This window comes from Rousettus aegyptiacus, unplaced genomic scaffold, assembly GCF_014176215.1.
Source record: "Rousettus aegyptiacus isolate mRouAeg1 unplaced genomic scaffold, mRouAeg1.p scaffold_m13_p_6, whole genome shotgun sequence".
Taxonomy (NCBI): Eukaryota; Metazoa; Chordata; class Mammalia; order Chiroptera; family Pteropodidae; genus Rousettus; species Rousettus aegyptiacus.
The window spans coordinates 72,779,056-72,797,313 of record NW_023416309.1 but is presented as its reverse complement, the minus strand read 5'-3'; the positions used below and the strand labels follow the sequence as shown (position 1 = coordinate 72,797,313).

General features: G+C 41.4%; 1 protein-coding gene across 5 annotated transcripts in view; it reads left to right on the top strand.

The window, feature by feature from the left end:
* Positions 1–1,706: 1,706 nt before the first annotated feature.
* The window catches only part of NDEL1 (nudE neurodevelopment protein 1 like 1), a 95,630-nt gene continuing 79,078 nt past the window's right edge, over positions 1,707–18,258 (top strand). The window contains exon 1 of one of the 5 annotated variants that reach the window (XM_016154703.2): positions 1,707–1,797. The gene's annotated coding sequence lies outside the window, so the exon portion shown is untranslated. Of the gene's footprint in view, positions 1,798–17,502; positions 17,671–18,258 lie in introns of those variants that run through there. The other 4 variants (XM_036223078.1, XM_016154700.2, XM_016154699.2 and 1 more) reach the window with 4 other exon arrangements.

Below are 18,258 nucleotides of genomic sequence, written 5' to 3'. Positions count from 1 at the left end.
CCAATCACCTGATTCTCTTGGGAAAACATAAATTATGATTCAGCAAGACTGAGGTGGGGCCTGACGCTCTGCATTTAACAAGCTCCCTGACGATGACTCACACTCAGTCATTTTAACATTTACAACATGCTGCCTGCAAGGGCCCCATCTCTGTGCAACACGGGAGGTGGGAGTGAGGCCTACTCAGCTCTCCCCTGAAAGAGTTTACAGCTTTCTAGAGTTAAATCCCATCATAATGTCTGCACAAGTTAAGAGTATGAATCCACTTACTGTGTGACCTTGGGCAAGTTGCATGATCTTTTTGGGTCTCAGTTTCCTCAGCTGTAAAATGGAATAGTAAGAGCGTCTACTTATTTGAAGAGTTATTTGAAGGTTAAAACAGGATATTTTATGTAAAGCACTTAGCACAGTGCCTGGCAAATAGTCTCAATGAGTCTTGGGGTACACTAAGAAGTATGGAGCTTGGTGGGCAGTCCTGGTGAGGTGGTAAAGTAGAGGGAACAAGACATAAGGGCCAATCTTTAAGAAGTTACCATTGTTGGAAAAGAAGAGAGTCAGGAATGTGAGGACAGAGAGCCAGAGGAGGGCATGTCTCCTGATCAATGGCAAAACTATGGGTTGCTTTTGAGGGAGATTTAAGTATGCTTCCGGCTAAGTGGGCTTCTTTCTGGAAATGGTTAGGGTGTATGGGAGCAGGACTTCAGGCAGATCTAGCTTTAGTTTTCAGCACGCTCTCCCATTTCACATCTTTTGGGGTTTTAGGGGATTTAGGAGTAGCTAAGAGGAGCCAAGGATCACCCTGGCCCTGCCCTCATGCAAGGCTTTGCCACAGCCTGTACAACTTCAGCCTCATTGCTATGGCGTCTTCAACCCAGGTATCTGAGTTGATGCTTTAAATATGTTGGTGTTTCCATAGCATCTCGAAGGTCCAAGAACACTTTAAGACTAACTTCTATTACTATGCTCCTGGGGATACAGAGACAAATTCATAGTACCCCTACCCCTACCCTGGAAAGGAATCATCAATGAAGAGTCTCAGCAGCGGTTAACAGTAGTTCTTTTCCTATATGGTGAGCCTAAATGACACTGTGGAGGTGACAGGTGTTTAGGGTGACTCTTTAGATGAGGTAGTCTGATCTGATAAAGACTGAAGGAATGGGATGGATTTGGAGAAGCAGAAAGGAGGAGGAATACCATCAACTGTTAAAGATTGACAAATGGGACTATATAAAGCCTATTACACACGTTATCTCATTTAAGCCTAAACCATGCTATGAGGTCAGTGCGGGTCTAAAATGAGACTCAGAGATACAAAGCAACTCATTCAAGGCCTTGCAGCTAAATGTGGTAGGTGGAGGCTATCTGACTTTGCTTATTCTCTTAAGTACCACGTGTGCGCTTATGCCAGGGTCTGTGCATCTCCTTCCTTTAATAAGTGACAGCTCCTCCCTTTGCCCTTTCTCTTCAAATTCAGGGACAGAATATACATGCCTGCAGTGGAAATGGGGGCTCTTGAAAGCCTGGCTAAAGAGTTAGGACTTGAATTTCTTTTTCCCCATCCCTAGCACTGAAGTCTTGCTCAACTCCAGCTGAGTAATGAGGCTGGCAGGGTTGCCTCACTTCTAGAAGGCAGGCCTCAGCCTTCCTGGCCCAAACCCACTTCCTGTCCTTGTGCCTCTTTTGTGAGAAGGTGATTCTCATGCTTCCTGTTGACATCTACTTCGTTTCAGCTGGTTTGGAGCTGGCCCCTGTGTGCCGCTGTTGACCAGATCAGTGAGGCCTGGGACACGGGACCAGGTACACTGGGGTAGTGGGGGGTCTGCTCAGAGAAAGTCTGGGCAAGGTGAGGGCCAGCCTGAGACACACCAGAGTGGGGGCCTCCTGATGGTCTGAGGACCCTGTCTGTTCATGCAGTAGGGGACTGTCAAAGGCTAAGGTTAGTTTGTGAAATTGGTTATGTCCTTGTGGGGGTGACACCAGGTATTTGCTTTGGTGGCTTCCAAAAATCCCATTGTCCACATCTCTCCGAGATCTCATCAGCTTGATGTGATTTTCCATTTCCTGGGTTGCCCAGGTTGCAGAGAGGTCTTCAACCTCTCTAAATTCAGACAGGTTTATCTGAGTCTGACTGAGACATGGTTGGTGTGAGGCTTGAAATTGCACTGAGCTGACCAAGTTAGGGGTTTATGATTAAGTTCTGGCTCCTTATTTTACTTCAGGACAAGTCACTTCCCTTTCCTTTGAACCTGTTTCCTCATCTACAAAATGGCAAAATATCCCTCTTTTGTGAGATTTTTGTAATGCTTAAGTAGCTCAATGATTGTGAAAGTGTTTTGTTAACTGAGAGATGGTATTCTTCAGGGTTTGAGCTTACTTTTATTTCATTCTAAATGGAACTAGACTCTTTTTAATGATAATGATAATATGATAGTTGAAAAAATCCAAACAATGCAGAGAAAGTGAAAAGTTTTATATAATTCCATTTCTGAAGATAACTGTCAACACATTGGTGTATAGACTTTTAGACTAAAACAATTAACAATTTTTTTTATTGTGGTATAATATATATAACATAAAATTTACCATTAGTGAGTGTATAGTTCATCACTATCATCTACCTCTAGAACTTTTTCATCTTCCTAAAGAGAAACTCTATACTCATTAAACAATAACTCCCCATTCTCCTCTTTACCCAGGCCCAGATGACCACCAATCTACTTTCTGTCCCTATGAATCTGTCCACTTTAGGTACCTTATATAAGTGGAATCATACAATATTTGTCTTTTTGTGACTGCCTTATTTTGCTTAACAAAATGTCTTCAGGGTTTACTTGTGTTGTAGCAAGTGTCAGAATTTCCTTCCTTTTTAAGGCTGAATAATATTCCATTGTATGTATACATCGTATTTTGTTTATCCACTCATCTGTTGATGGACATTTGGATTGTTCTACTCTTTAGCTATTGTGAATAATGCTGCTATGAACATTGGTGTGCAAATATATCTGTTTGAGTTCTTTGAATTCTTTTGGGTATATACTCACAAGTAGATTTGCTGGATCATATGGTAATTCTATTTTTAATTTTTTGAGGAAACTTCATACTGTTTTCCATAGTGGCTGCACCATTTACATTCTTACCAGCACTGCACAAAGGTTCCAAGTGTTCACCAACACTTGTAATTTTCTTTTCTTTTTCTTTCTTTCTTTCTTTCTTTCTTTCTTTCTTTCTTTCTTTCTTTCTTTCTTTCTTTCTTTCTTTCTTTCTTTCTTTCTTTTTCTTTCTTTGATAGTAGCCATCCTAACGGGTATGCAGTGGTATCTCATTGTATTTTGATTTGCATTTCCCTAATGATTAATGGTGTGGAGCATCTTTTCATGTGCTTATTAGTCATTTGTGTATCTTCTTTGGCAAAATGACTATTCAAGTCCTTTGCCCATTTTTTAATTGAGTCATTTGGGTTTTTTCTTTTTGTTGAGTTGTAGGAGTTTTTTTTTTTAATATATTTGGAAATAAACTAGACTTGTAGACTTTTAAAACAAATATTTTTATGTCAAACTCTGCTCACTATTCTGTAAGCTTTTTCTTTTAATAAACCTCTTGAGTATCATCTCACATTAATTTATAAATATCCACCTTGTCTTTCTTAACAGCTACATAGCATTTCAGTACAGGGATGTACCATAATTTATTAAACCAGTCTCTTACTGATGGGTGTTTAGGTTGTTTCCAACTTATTGGTGTAATAATAATCAATGCCACAGTAAACATCATTGAACATACATCTTTGCATATAATCATTATTTCCATAGGATCAATTCTTACAAGTTAATTTCTGGGTAAAAAGTTATACATATATTTATAGTTTTGATTCATTTTCCCAGGTTTTTCTAATAAGTGTCACACCACTTTATTATTTTACATTTCATATCCACTTTTATTAAAACAACACAAAGCTTACAATGAAAAATAGCAATTCCCTGTCCTACCTCGCATTACGAAGTTCTCCCTGTCAGAGACAAACATTTTCAATTACCTTAGTTTCTATTTCTAAATAAAGTACCTATATGACTATTTTTTCTATTTTTGTCCTTATCTATTGATTTCTTATTATGAAAGGTAATGTAGCACTGTTACATCACACTGTCCACGTTATCGTTCCCCATCTTCTTACTATGATTATAACACAAATTTTGGTTGAATCAATATTCATGTTTATGTTATATATGTAAGCATTGTTTTCTGAGCTACATGGCATTATTATTATTATTATTATTTTATTGCCTTTTCTTTGCCTATTTCTCCCCCTTAGAGTTGATAGTTGTCTCGGTTTTTCATTTCCTTAATTTTTATATACATATCACTGAATCTTAAATTAAATTCCTGGTAATGTGATAGACATATCAGATAATTTCTCAGTTTCTATCTTCTTTTCTTTCTTTTATTCCTCAGGCACATCTCCCTGTAGCCTCATCCTCCTGCTCCAGTCTGGGCCGGTGGTTCTCTTGTCCTGCTGCTCAGCGGTGTCCGGGCTCATCCCTAACATCGGCTTAGGAATTCCTTTTTCCCTCTCCTGTGTGATTCTCTTCTTCTCTGATCCCAATTTTTTTTTTTTGCCATTTTACATTTTTTTAAATTGTGATAAAATACACATAATGAAAAGTTTATTATTTTAACCTTTTTTAAGAGCTCAGCTCATTGGCATTAAATACATTCACACTGTTATGCAACCATCACCACCATCCATCTCTAGAAACTTTTTCTTCCCAAACTGAAGCTTTGTACCCATTAGACATTAACTGCCCAGCCCCTGACAGCACCCTTTTACTTTCTATCTCTATGATTTTGAGAAGAATCATATAGGGTATGTCCTTTTATGGGGATCCCACATTTTCTTTTTTGTTTACTTCCTTATTTTGGTGGCATACCTTATCTAATACATAAGAAAAATTTTTGAGTTTTTTACTGTTTGAAAACAGCCTGTATTTTATCCTTATACTTGTTTAAGGGTCTGGCTAGGGTCTGGCTAGATTTAGAATACTGGGTTGAAAATAATTTTCCCTTGCAATTTTATTTATTTATTTGTTTGTTTGTTTAGGTGAGGCAAACCCTTGGTTGACCCCACAGATTGCAAGTTTACAATTCCTTATTTTTTTGTTTAGTTTTTACACCTACAGCACATGGTCTTCCTAGGTGGTCTCCCACCCAAGTACTATCCAAGCCCAACCTTGCTTATCTTCCAATATCAGGCTTGTTCAGGGTAGTGTGGGTGTAGACCTTCCCTTGCAGTTTTAAAGGCAATACTTCATTGTCTTCAAGCTTCTAGTTTATTGTTGAGAAATCCTATGTTATTCTGATTCTTGATCTTTGCGACTTGGTTTTATGTCTATGGACATTTTTAAGATTCTCTCTTTATCCCTGGGGTTCTGAAATTTCCTTGGTGGGTATTTTTTCATTTATGGTGCTGTACACTCAGGAGACCCTTTCTATCAAAGTACTCATATTCAATTCTGAAAAAATTTCTTGAATTATAATTATCTTAAAAATAATTTATTCCTCTTCTTGTTTTCTGATCCCTCTTTCTGGAACTCCTCATATTTTGATGTTGGACTTTTGGGTTTATCCTCTCATTTTCTTCCTTTTAATTGCTTATTTGGGAAATATTTTTTTGTTCTACTTTTGGGGAGATTTTGTCAATTTTATGGTCATGTTCTTCAACTGAATAGTTTCATTTTAACCCTCATTAAAAAAATACTCTTGTTCTCCCTCCTTTTGTAGCCTCATGTTCTTGTTTCATGGATATATCTTTATTTCTCTAATGATATTAAAGTTTTTCTTTTTCTAGCTTGCTTCTGCTCCCCGCATTGTATTTATTATTCTTGAATTTCTTTTATGGTATCTTTCACATTGGAGGCTTTCATAAATATTTAGTTCCTTGATGAATGTTCATTTTTATGATCAAGGAGCTAGATGCTAGTTGGAAGTTCTCTCTCTCTCTCTCTCTCAGTGTATTTGGGATGGGGTGCTTGTTGGCTGTTTGGCCTCTCTGTGGGGTAATCAAGGGGGCATACCAGGCCTTGTGGTTGGGAGACCTCTCTGGAGCCTGTTGAGTTCTTTTGTGTAAAACACCCTGGTCTCCTGCCTGGATACTACAGGCTAGGTTGCCAGAATTCTTGGAGGCCATTGGGGAAGGAAGCTAGGGTCTCATCACTTAACATGTAGTCTTTGAAGAATCCCCCTTCCCTCTATCCTGCTTCTCTGATCTTTAGAGTGTAGTAATTTAGCCTTGCCCTCTATATGCCCATGTCCCCAGATGTGAAGCTTCTCTGGTTTAGTTTCTCCAGAAGATAAACCTCTTCCTCTTGCTTGTGTGGGAGAGAGATAAATGCCTTGGTTTGTCAATTGCCCCGGCTGTGAAGGCCATGTCTAAATGCTTTGTAAATACATCATACTTCCTATTTTTAGCCCCACCCAACCCTGCCTTCTGATGTAGCTAGCACCTCTAATTCCTGAGTCTTTCTGGGGTTCAGAGGCACAGCACTGCTTCCTTCTGGTTGGCATTAAGTTTGCAGTCTTCCCTAATCCACCCATTAGCTGCCATTCAGTTTCCACCTTCCAAGATTCTGTTGACATCTCTTGTCCACTGTTGCCTCCTCTTCTGTTCTCTGTCCTTGTGGTGTTCACTCTTTTAAAATACTTACCATGTCTTTTTTTTTGTGCCATTTCAGAAGGAAGTAATGATACATGTATTCAATCCATTGTGGTAACTGAGATGGTTATAGCATTTTCATTTCAACCAGCATTGTCCAAGAGCATTGGCTTCCTCACACTTTTGCCAGCACTGGGCATTATCATTTGTTTTAAACTTTTCTAATTTGATAAATAAAAAGTGATATCTCTGTCATTTTAATTTACATTTTTAGAAGTTAATAATATGTTCTTTTTATGTGTTTTTTGGCCATTTGTGTGCCTTTTATGAATCACTTATTTATATCCATCACTCATTTTTCTGCTGGGGTAGGATAATTCTTAAATTTTCAATGTATAGCCAGCTCTGTAAAGAAGTTTAAGGTCAATCCCTTATTTTCTTGTAAATGCAGTCTCAGAGCACAGGCTTCAGAAAATAGCAATTCTTAATGACTACATCTAAAATTTTTAATGATTTTTTTCCTTTCTTGGATTATAAAAGTAATCCATAGAACTTTTCTGTAGAATATTTGGAAAAAACAGATCGAGACAAAAAAAAAATATAGATCACCCAGAGATAGCCACCAGTTATAAATATATCCTTCCAGTCTTTTATTCTGTGGGTATGTCCATATAAAAATAAAAGCAGAGTCATTTTATTTTGTATTCATGCTTTTGACTTACTAAATCATAATTCGTTCTATTATTATACATTGTTCTATGACATCATCATTAGTGGCTATGTGGTATTCCATTGTGTGGATATATGATCATTTATTTAGTCAATACCTTATTGTTGGATATTCAGGTTCTTATTGAGTAAAATTTTAATTTACAAGTTTCTTTTAATCATGAAGCCATTTAACCTTGTTTCTACTGTGTATCTGCTTAGCAATCTCTTTTTTTGTGGGGAAAGGATAAAGATAAACTTTAATGCTTTTCTGGTTAAATTATTACTAATCCAAAATTAATGAATACAGACTCATGGAGATTTTCTAGCACTTTCTGTCTTTTTTCTGTGGGTCAGAGGGAGAGAAGAAGGGTCCCTCTGAGATGCTTATTATATTCCTCCACAGGTTTTGATTAGAGAAACATGATGAGGGGCAAAAGTATCAGCAATGAGTCATGTTTAGAATGATGAGAATAAAGAAGCAGATCAGACAGGCATCTGAAGAAATCATTCAAGAAAATAATAGCTTAAAAGAGAAGAAATCTGAAGGGACAAACTGTTCTAAGAGTCAAAACTTGAATTTTGTCCCTCAGTCTTCCACTGTGTCCTTGGGCAGCTTGCTCAATCTTTCTGATTTCCTTGTTGTTATTCCTCATCTCAGGTGGATTTATAAGTTCTATGGTATCTTCTGAGGTTCTATGAATAAAGACTTTGTCACACTGACTGCGTGATCCTGGACAAGTTGCTTAACCTCTCTGAGCTATTTCCTAATATTGTTGTGACTGGATGTGCGTAAAGAGCTTGTCATAAGGCCTGTCCCATACTAAGTATCCAATATATGAAAGCAATTTTTATGGCATGCCTATTGTTATGTAAGAGAAGGACGATTATATCATCCCATGTACTGTGTAGGAACTCTATCTTCTCAAAAGTGTTTTTCAAAGTTCAGTCTACAGCCGGGACAGAAGCCAAGGGGCATAGGTACAAAGTCACCACTAGCCACAGACCTCCCTTTTCAGTTCATTCTTTTTAAGGGCTTGGATGCTGTCCAGATGTGTGTCGGATAAACAGGCAACTGTTTTAACACGGATAAGTAGGATGCATGAATGTTGGTTGACATGGGAAGCAATAGGAACCTCCATTTTTCAAATATTAAATATCCATGAGTGTAACCGAAGGGGAACTGAGCTCTAGATTGTATGAATCACCAATGTAGGGATGTTATTAAGAAAAAGCTGACATACTTTCAAGTGGATGTAGCTGGAGTTTTGCTCTTTGCTGCTGTGCATTTTTGGACAAATTACCCATTTCTGTAAAATCAGGAGGCTGGATTCTATTTCTGTTCCTCAAAGGATGGTCTGTATGCTATTGGTAGAATGGAAAGTGATGTTATATGGTACAGAGATGAACCTTTTACATTTTCAATTATGTATTTATTTTGTGGAATAGTAGGGAAAAATGACCAGCAATCAATTTCATGATTTCATAGATAAGATTGTTTAGGATAAGGCTAATGTATGATTTAAATTCATTTTTTAATGAATTTAAATCATAAACTTTTGAGATAAAAACGCGTTTGAGGTGAAAAATTCAAAGATGATATTCAGAAATGGCAAATATTGTGAAAGAAGTAAATTGGAACATCAGATATGGCAGGCAGCATAATAGCTCCCCAAAGAGGTCCTTGTCCTTACCCCCAGAACCTGTGTATGTTACCTTATATGACAAAAAAGGACTTTGCAAGTGTGAATAAGTTAAGGATCTGGAGATGGGGAGATTATTCTGTTGAGAAAAACTCTGATCTCCTGCCTGGAGGCTACAAACCAGGCTGCCAGCATTCTGGGAGGCCATCAGGGGAAGAAAGCTGAGATTTCATCATTTAATTTGTAATCTTTGAAGAATTCCTCCTCACTCTATCCTGCTTCCCTTTATAATGTAGTGACTTAGCCTTGCCTTCTGGTATGCCCAGTGTCCCCAGTTCTGAATCTTCTCTGGTTTAGTTTTTCCAGAGAATAAACCTATTACTTCTAGCCTGCTTGGCTGGATTATCTGGGCAGGCCCAATGTGATCAAAGGGGTCTTTGTAAGAGGGAGGCAGGAGGGTCAAAGTCAGAGAAGGCAATGTGATAACAGAAGCAGCTATTGGAGCAATGCAGCTATGAGGAAAGGACCACTGTGGACTCTAGAAGCTGAAAGTGGCAAGAAACTGATTTTCCCCTAGGAACTTCCGGAAAGAACCTACCCTCCCAACAGGGTTCGATTTTAGCTCTGTCTCACTTTGGACATCTGACCACCAGAACTGTAAGAGAATAAATAAATTTGTATTGTTTTGAGCCACTAAGCCTGTGGTGCTTTGTTATGGCAACCACAGCAAACAAATACACCAGACATTACGTACGTACGCTTGAAGTTGGTTCATTCTGCAAGTTCAGCAATTCCCCAGGAAATAGCAAAGGATTGTTGGCATGAATGAGATGGTCCTTGGTCATCTACCACTCCACCTATTTAGGAGAGGGCTGACCCTGCCATCACATTGGGCAAAATGGCCAGGGAGAGGCAGGGCTCCTCAGTGCCCCCAGAAGGGTGTTTGGTATCTAGATACAGGGTAGGTCCTGACTGATGAGAACTGTTCAACAGTATCATCTGGTTCAACCTACGCATTTTATAGATGAAAAAACTGAGGCTCAGAGAAGGGAAGTAATAAGTAAAATCACCTGCGATGGGCTGATTTGGCTGAGAAGAACAAACAGCTGAATTCCTAAGGCAGTGGGAGGGAACAGCAGTAGGCAGAGGTGTGACTGGTTTCTCACACCAGGGTGGGGAGCCCTGAGGAGGGGTAGGACCCAGCCATTGCTGGGGGTGGAAGGTGGATCTTCCACCTTTGATCACCTTCTCTACGTGTCTGGGCCTCTTGCTTTCACACTGCTTCCTCTAATATCCTTAATCAGGGTTTTAGTAACCATCCTGTCAACACGACTTTAGAAAACTGTCGAGACAGCAATATACTTGGAGAAAGGGCTCTCCTGCTTCCCCCATACCCTGATTTCAGCACTTAAATTACTGTCTTCTCTTCTGCCCGGCCTGTTCCCCTTTAAAGGGATGCTTCTTTTCATAGAAGGGATGTTTCTACTGTGATTATCAAGAAACCCGAAAGTTTCATTTCTGCATTTATGAATCAAAATTGGCCTCTGGGGAATGGGCACTTTTGAACAAAGCCCAATCTCCTAATTTTGAGCAGAAAATATCTTCCATCTAGAGGCCACAATGCCCTTGTTGTGATTTTCAAAGTGGACCTCGAGACCTGTGTTGTAGTACACATGAATTGATGACAACGAGTGTGAAATTTCCTCTGAGATCCCATGGACTGTAATTTACCATATTAGGTCATAATTATAAATGATCGGGGAATTGTTCCCCTTAGACAACAGTCACCAGACAAGTGACCCCCACAGAAGCAATCCCTACATTACAGGTAGTTCTACCACTCAGAGTCCCAATTACCATGTTGTCAGTTAACAGGTGTTTAGAAGATGTGACGCTGAAAAATTGTAGGGTGGAAACTTTACATCTGTAGAACCAGCATATATATACTTACAGGAGGGAATAACATCAGATTGGCCAATTAGGGAGTGATTACAGAAGGAATTAATTCTTATGATCTATGCTGCAGAATTGGGAATGCTCCTATTAAAGCTCACTGATAACCAAAGTGTCCATATCACTCTTGTATCTGCTGGAGTGACTTGGATGAAAGGCTGGATTTTAAAAAGTTCTTAAAGCCAAGGAAAATAATTTGCGAAGAATTTTGAGGAAATTATCTCTCTTCGTTGTTTGGATACATTCTTATTTCTCTTCAGATAAATTCCTAGTAGAGGCTGAATCACCGGTGTTACACATTTTAAGTTTTTGATTCATGCAGGTAAACTGCCTACCAGGAAAACTCACGCCTAATGACATTCCCTTGGCACTATTACAGGCGAGTGCTGCTTCCTCTGTGCTTGTGCCTGCTCTCTGTAGTCTAATGTTTTAAAATCTCATACATTTTTGAATGAAATATGGAATCTCTGCTGTTCTACCTGGAATGGTTTTGATTTGAAGCAAGGTGGAATATGGTGTGTTTGTTTGCTGCTTGTATTTTTAAACTCGTGTTAATTGCTTTTAGTTGCTCAGTTTTTTAATGGGGGAGTTCTATATTAGAGTTCTAAATGCTATAAGTGCTTTGATGAAAGAAAGAAAGCAGCAGTGGAGGAGAACAATGAAAATATTTCAAACTTAAAAAACATTTATTATAAGTTTTTTATTCGTCCAACAAATATTAAGTGCCTACTACATGCTAGGTGCTGCCCTAAATGTCACCCTAAATATGAAATAGTGAGAAGTCCTGGCTAATTTTTTTCTCATCAGTACTTATCATTGACTAACATAGTAGTGTTTCTTTATTTTGTGTTTCCCCTCTATTTTCCATCTTTTCTGTAAACTTTTTTGTTAATTGCTCTATCCCTGGGTCCTAGAATAGAGCAAGACACTCAATAATATTTGCCAAGTAATTGAACACATGATCTTTCAGTCCCAGTAACTTTGACTCACTGGCTTACCTGGTAATGTGAATTTGGCTGAAATTGCCCGATACAATCAATTGGCTCAGGTTGGTAAGAAACATTCCATTTCTTTTAAGCCCTGTCATTTCATTAGAGTGGGTTGAGAGAAGGTAAAACCGGTACCACCTTGTCTGTGTAAAGTCATGTGAGCAGATATTGCCTTTGTCCAGGGATTGTCACACTGTTTATGTAGATGTGGTGTCAACAGCCCTTGGGGTTGCCAGGTGTGAACCAAATTAGCAATTGACAGTGTCATGCCATCCTTTTCTGTGGAGGTAGCTGTCACTCTGGGGTGTGGATAGTGACTGTCAAGGGGCTGGGGTGGGGACTAGAGCCGACAGTGAAGGCTGAAGCTTAGGGGAGTGCAGACTTTGAAGGCAGGAAGACCACCAAGAAGCTATAAACAGTTCCAGAATAGGAGGAAGCCCACACTTCAGGTGAGCTGTTGAGGAAGAAACTGGGGTAGCTCCAAGAGCTTCATGGGAGCATGGCAGGATATCAGGTTCCATCAGTAAGGGGTAAAAAAAAAAAGGCTAATCAGAGACTCTCAAAATCTCAGTTTACACCCCCGCACCCCTGATGAAGATAAGGGTCCTCTCCTTCCAGGTGCCAGCAAACAGCCTCAACCTAAATTGTCCTCATTTTTCTCACCTGCAAGAGCCCTTTTCAGTGAGCTACACCTGGAAACTTGCAGAGGGTGAAGCACCCTATTGATAAGAGGTCCTAGGGCCAGAAGCAGGCTACATTCTCAGAGAGACACAAGGGAAAAGGGAAAAAACAGCAAGGAGGTTTCAAACCTAAAATACATCATAGCAAATTTATTTTACCTAATTCTTGCCTTTCTGTTGACTTACAGCCAACTGGAGTTTGAAATTTAGGGGACAAATACTGACAGAAGAGCTAGGTTGAGAGTCTGAGTTGCTTTGGGTAGCTGATGAGCATTATTTTTTCACGAAGTTACTGAGGATGCAATAAAGACAACAAATGGGACTTTCTTTTCCCTTCAAGGGGGCACAAGGATACCCTAGGCTGGGCAGTTCGTGGTTGGCTAGATCAAGAGTCAGGGACCAACCAGAAGTGGGCATTTTTAAATCAAACATGAACTGGTTACCATTCCTTATCCTGAGGGGGGATATTTATCATCTGGTTGAAAGCTATGGCGTTCTGTAGACCACCTAGCAAGTCATTCATTCAACCAAAATCTACTGAATGACCACTGTCTGCCAGGCACTATGATAATAAGATAAACTTCTCTATTTAAGGCATTTGCATATATTTTTACATTCTTAATTTCACATCTCTGTTGTATTTTATATAGAAGCTCTTTACTTCAGAGATATTTCAGATTCATTTCCAGGCCATTGCAATAAAATGTGTCATAATCTTTTTGGTGGTGGAGGGCCTTGGCTTCAATTTGTAAAAAATGCAACATCTGTGAAGTGCAATAAAACAAAGCACAAAATGAGGCACAACTGTATTTTAAGGGCCTTGACAATTTTTTACAGAGGAAAAGAATCCCATGATTATTAAACCCCATTTTCAGACAGGGAGTAGCCCCTGCCGCACCTTATCTTCTTACTCTGGTATGTTTCTTTATAGCACTTGTCATGATCTGACAGAAATAAACATGTCTATTTGCTTATTGTCCGTCTTCTCCATTAGAATATAAGCTCCATGGGGATAGGGTTGAGAGTGAGTTGAGAGTTATCTGGTTGAATCCCTAAGGCCTAGAACAAAGCAAGAACTAAACTCGTACCTGACGAATGACAGACTTTATAAAACCACTTCTCACCTCAAGGTATAGGTGTATAACTTCTTAAATTAAAAAAAAAAAAAACTATTATAATCTTTTTTTTTTTTTAATTACGAAAGTAAAAAATGTTGCTTTGGGGATTGTAGGTGTTACAGACTGGGTTTAAGATTTAGGATAGAGAAAAGTCATAATTGTTCATGACCTGAATCCCTTCACCACCTGGTATTACCTAAGTTCAGCCTTCCACAACAGTGAAAATCTTTTCTCTATATGGTAATTTTTCTCAGAATTGGGGGTATTTTCCAGAAAGTGCAGTCTTGCATTTGGGGTTACAGCCACCAAGACCATGACTCATTCTTTCACTTTCACTGAAGCATATTACACAAGTGTTTGCTAAGTGTGTGTTGCTGGGGGATATTAAGACAATCGAGATTGTTCCTGCACTCAGTGAGCTTTGATTCCTGCGGGGAGCTCAGATTCCTCCGTGACCAAAAGGCTGTGTTTAGCAAGTCTCCTGTGAACTATTCAGAGCTCTCCTTGAGCTTGGAGGAAGCAGCACTCACTTTGGGGCTTTAGATATTAGGGAAGTCTTCCTGGAGGAGGTGGCATATGAATGAGACTTCAAAAGGTTGAGGAAGGAAGGCTGGCCAAGCTTTTAGGGACCAGCTATAGTGCACAGGGCAGTGGGAGCCAATGAAAGGTTCAGAGAGGAAGGGAACTGTCCACTTGGGGCATGCAGTGGTAGACCCAGGTAGGTGAACTGTAGGAAGCAGACAGTAGAAGTGGGTTGGAGTTGCTTTTGGAAGGCCTTGAATGCCAGATTCTGTAGATTGCACTTTATCACAAAGGCAACGGGATACCAAAACAAGTTTTAGAGCCAGTGATACTCTGTGCCCCATGCGATTTTAGAAAGGTTATTCTGATAGCTGTGTAGATTGCTGGTTTGGAACAAGAAATTAGAGGAAGAGAGGTTTGGAAAGAGAGGGGCAGATAAATAGGGGACTTTGGACTGGGGAGATTCAGGGGGAAAATACTGGGAGATGGATTTATTTGAGAGTTTATGAAGGGAAAGTATTTCGGGTTTGGTGACCGCATGAGTGAAATGAAAGCCGTAGAAGGGAATGATTAAGAGTGATTTGATGAAGCTTTTGTACCTTAGTGACTAGGGGAGGATGACACTCTTGGCAGAAATGTGAAAATCACTTTGAAAATTTCAACTGGGACAAGCTGAGGATCTATTTGGGGTTTAGACATAAAGAGCTGGAGGTGGTGGTGGGGCATCTGGTGGACCTATCCAGCAGGCCATTAGTAATCAGCTAGCCATTAGGAATTTCTTGCCCAGCCTGGTCTATGCCCCTAAAGTTTAGCAGAAAATACTCGTCAAAAAAATATGGAGAGATGAGGCTGAATGGAACCTTTGATTTTGAGATGTCTGCTCATCTGATTCAATAGAGCAATACATATTCCCCATGTCTTCAGAATTTTCATGGCAGGCCCATGTGCACCTCATCACCTTTTGTGAGTGTGTGACATGGCTGGAGTCCAGCATCCTCATTAGGTAGTGTCTAGACCTTTCCTAAGGCAGCAGATCCACCTCCACATCCCCCAGAGGTAGAACCTGGCCTCTGTTTCCCGAGTCTCAGAGTTTGTGGCAGGGAAGATGTTGGGATACTTGTGCACGCTCTCAGGTCAATGTTACAACATTGACTCCTTTGATTCTATCCAAGAAAGACCTTGTGCTGGGACCCACACCTCAGAAAATCCCTTCCTAATAGTTTACGGAGGCAGAGGGTAAGGCAACTGTCACTCACCTTTTCTACCTTCATAAAGCTGATTTTGTAACTTCTATTCCCCTTAGAGCCTGCCTCAGTCTTCACTTCCACTTTATTTTCCCTAGATGGGCATACTGGAAGCAGGGGATAGGGCAAAGTTTGCTGAGAATGCTCAACCAATATAGAAGAAAGAGATTAGCACAGGGCTTTGATACCTCTGGAGTTAACACACCAGTCCTGACAAACACCAGTTCTGGGTGCAGGCTGGGTGGGAGAGGTGGTAGCCTGGAAGATGACACCAACATTTCCTTTAGGGCCTACCATTAGGTGACTCACTGTGTTTCTCAGGACTTTAGCCAGGAGGCAGGGACAAGAGTTGCAGTCTTTATTTATTTTTTCCTCTTGGGGTGGGACTGTTCTAGTCTTGGCACCTCCTTGCCCAATTACCTCTCTGCCTGTGATCTCATCAGCCAGAGCACATCTTCAGCCAGGGAAGCAGAGCCCCAGAGCCTAAAAGAACTTCCATGATGTCCTAGATCACTGGGCTTGGACTAAGAGCTGCTTGGGTTTAAACTCCAGCTCCTCTGGGCCTCAGTTTTCCAACATATAAAATGAAAGTAATAATTTCAGTCTTAGAAGCCACTTGTGAGATTGAAGGAAGTAAATGTATATAAAGCATTTAGCACAATACTCTAGCCCAATAAGTGGTAGTTATTATTAATAGTCCCCTTTCCTGAGAGGCAGTACAGTAGTAGTTAATAGTGTGGTTTCTGGAGTCAGACAGTCCAGACTAGGTGGGTTTGAGTCTTGAGTCTTCCTTTTTCTCATTGAGTGACCTTGGGAAACTTCATCTTGCTGAGTCTCAGTTTCCTCATCTATGACATGGGAATAATAACAGTACCTATCTTACAAGGTCACCGTGAGGAGTGAATTATGCAAACCAAGCCTTTAGCACAATTGCTAGTACATACAAATGGTACAACAAAAGTGAACTACTATTATTATTATCATGATCTTTGCGACCCTATATCCTTCAGAGTCTAGCTCAAGGTGTCATCCTTCCCACAAACCCCATTACTCACTTCTCTGATTTTCATTGATTTGGATACTTGTCACAATCTACCTTGCATTGTTCCTGTTTATGACCATGCCCTCAAAAATATAACTAGACCTTTCAGCTTCACCTTGCTCTCACCTTGATGTTTGTCTTCATTAGTGTCTAAAAAACCTACAAATCCAATCCCAAGGGCACTTACATCAGAATTACATTGCAGCTGTCCATTCGTATTTCTCCCCTTTGTGAGATAGACTCCCTGCACCCTCCTGCCCCTTCTCTCTCCAAGTCCCCTAGGGGGAATATGTATAGTATATAAAATGGATTCCATTCCTTGGGGGCCCCAGGATGAACACACAGACACATTTATGTAATATATGCTTAGATATATAAATTATATAAATCGATATATTTGTATTCCCTTGGTTCTTTCAACGAATGCATTCATTCAACAAATATTTGAGTGTCCATTTTGTGTCCTGACCAAGCCATGCAGGGATAAGAAAAGCATGAGAAGTTCTAGTTCTCAAGGAACTTACATTCTATTGAGGCACACAGAAGAAATATAAAATTTCAGCAATAGGAAGTACCCTACAAACAACACGTGAGAGAGTGATGAGAGGTACTAGAATACCCCTGGTATTCTACTGGGTGGTGGGGGGCGGATCGGAGGTGAAATTCGAGCCGAGATATATTTTATAAACAGGAACACTGAAACATACACTTGAAGGATCTCGACAGCCAAAAAACGAGGAGGCAGGGTTCTCATCCACTGGAGCGGCACTTTCCCGAAGGGAAGCGCTTTCGGGGGAAGCCGGACGGCCGAACGCTCTCACCACGCGCCCCGGGAGCGCCTGCGCAGAGGCCGCCGCCGCCCCCTGTGACGCCATTCTCCCCACGCCCCCGCCGGGGCCGCCCGCACTCTCGCGCGCATGCTCGAGCCCCGCCCCCGCGCGTCACAGAATGGCCTCGGACACCCAGGCGGACCCTGACGTGTTGGGGAGGAGCTGGGCACCGAGGTACGCGGAGTGGAGCTCAGGGCCGCGGAGCGGAGCTGAGCGGCTGGGCGGGCCTGGCCAGGCCAGCAGAGCGGAGACGTTGGTCGGGTGGCGGCGAACATGCGCTTTTGACACATTGGAGGTGAGCCTGCGGTTCGGGGCTTCTCCCAAGGGTGCCGGGCCGGGCTGGCGGCGCTGAGGCCTGTCCCTGGGGAGCCGGCCGGGCCCGGGGGCTGCCTGAGGCCCCTCTGGGCTGGGCTGGGGCTGGGTTCTGTGGCAGGTAGTCCGGGGGCAACTGTTCCAACCGCTCTAACTGTTCCCTCGCCGCCCTGGTCCGAGGTGTGGTCTGCCAGGGGCCTCTGCAAGGGAGCGAGCTTGGCGACCTCCGGAGGCTGTGCTCAAGTCCGGGCATGGGGTACCAAGGCCAGTACGTGGCACCGTGGGCCGGGGCGCTGGTGACGCAAGGAGTGTCTCAGTTTGAGGTGGCAGCGGCGCGCCCAACCAACCCCCCTGCCCACACCCCCGTCCCTTCCCCCTTAATTCTCTTTACCTTGGAGGGTTGTTTGCAGCCAGGTTGAATTTGAGCTCTCTTTGCTTCTCTCCCGCTGGGGACAAGAGCGGAAGCAGCCCACGTTGGGTTCTTATGGCATTCCCGTGTCTTTCCGCACCTAACTGCTAATCACCCCTCTGGAGTTCAGAGAAATGTCACCAAACGTGTTTGGGTTGCTTG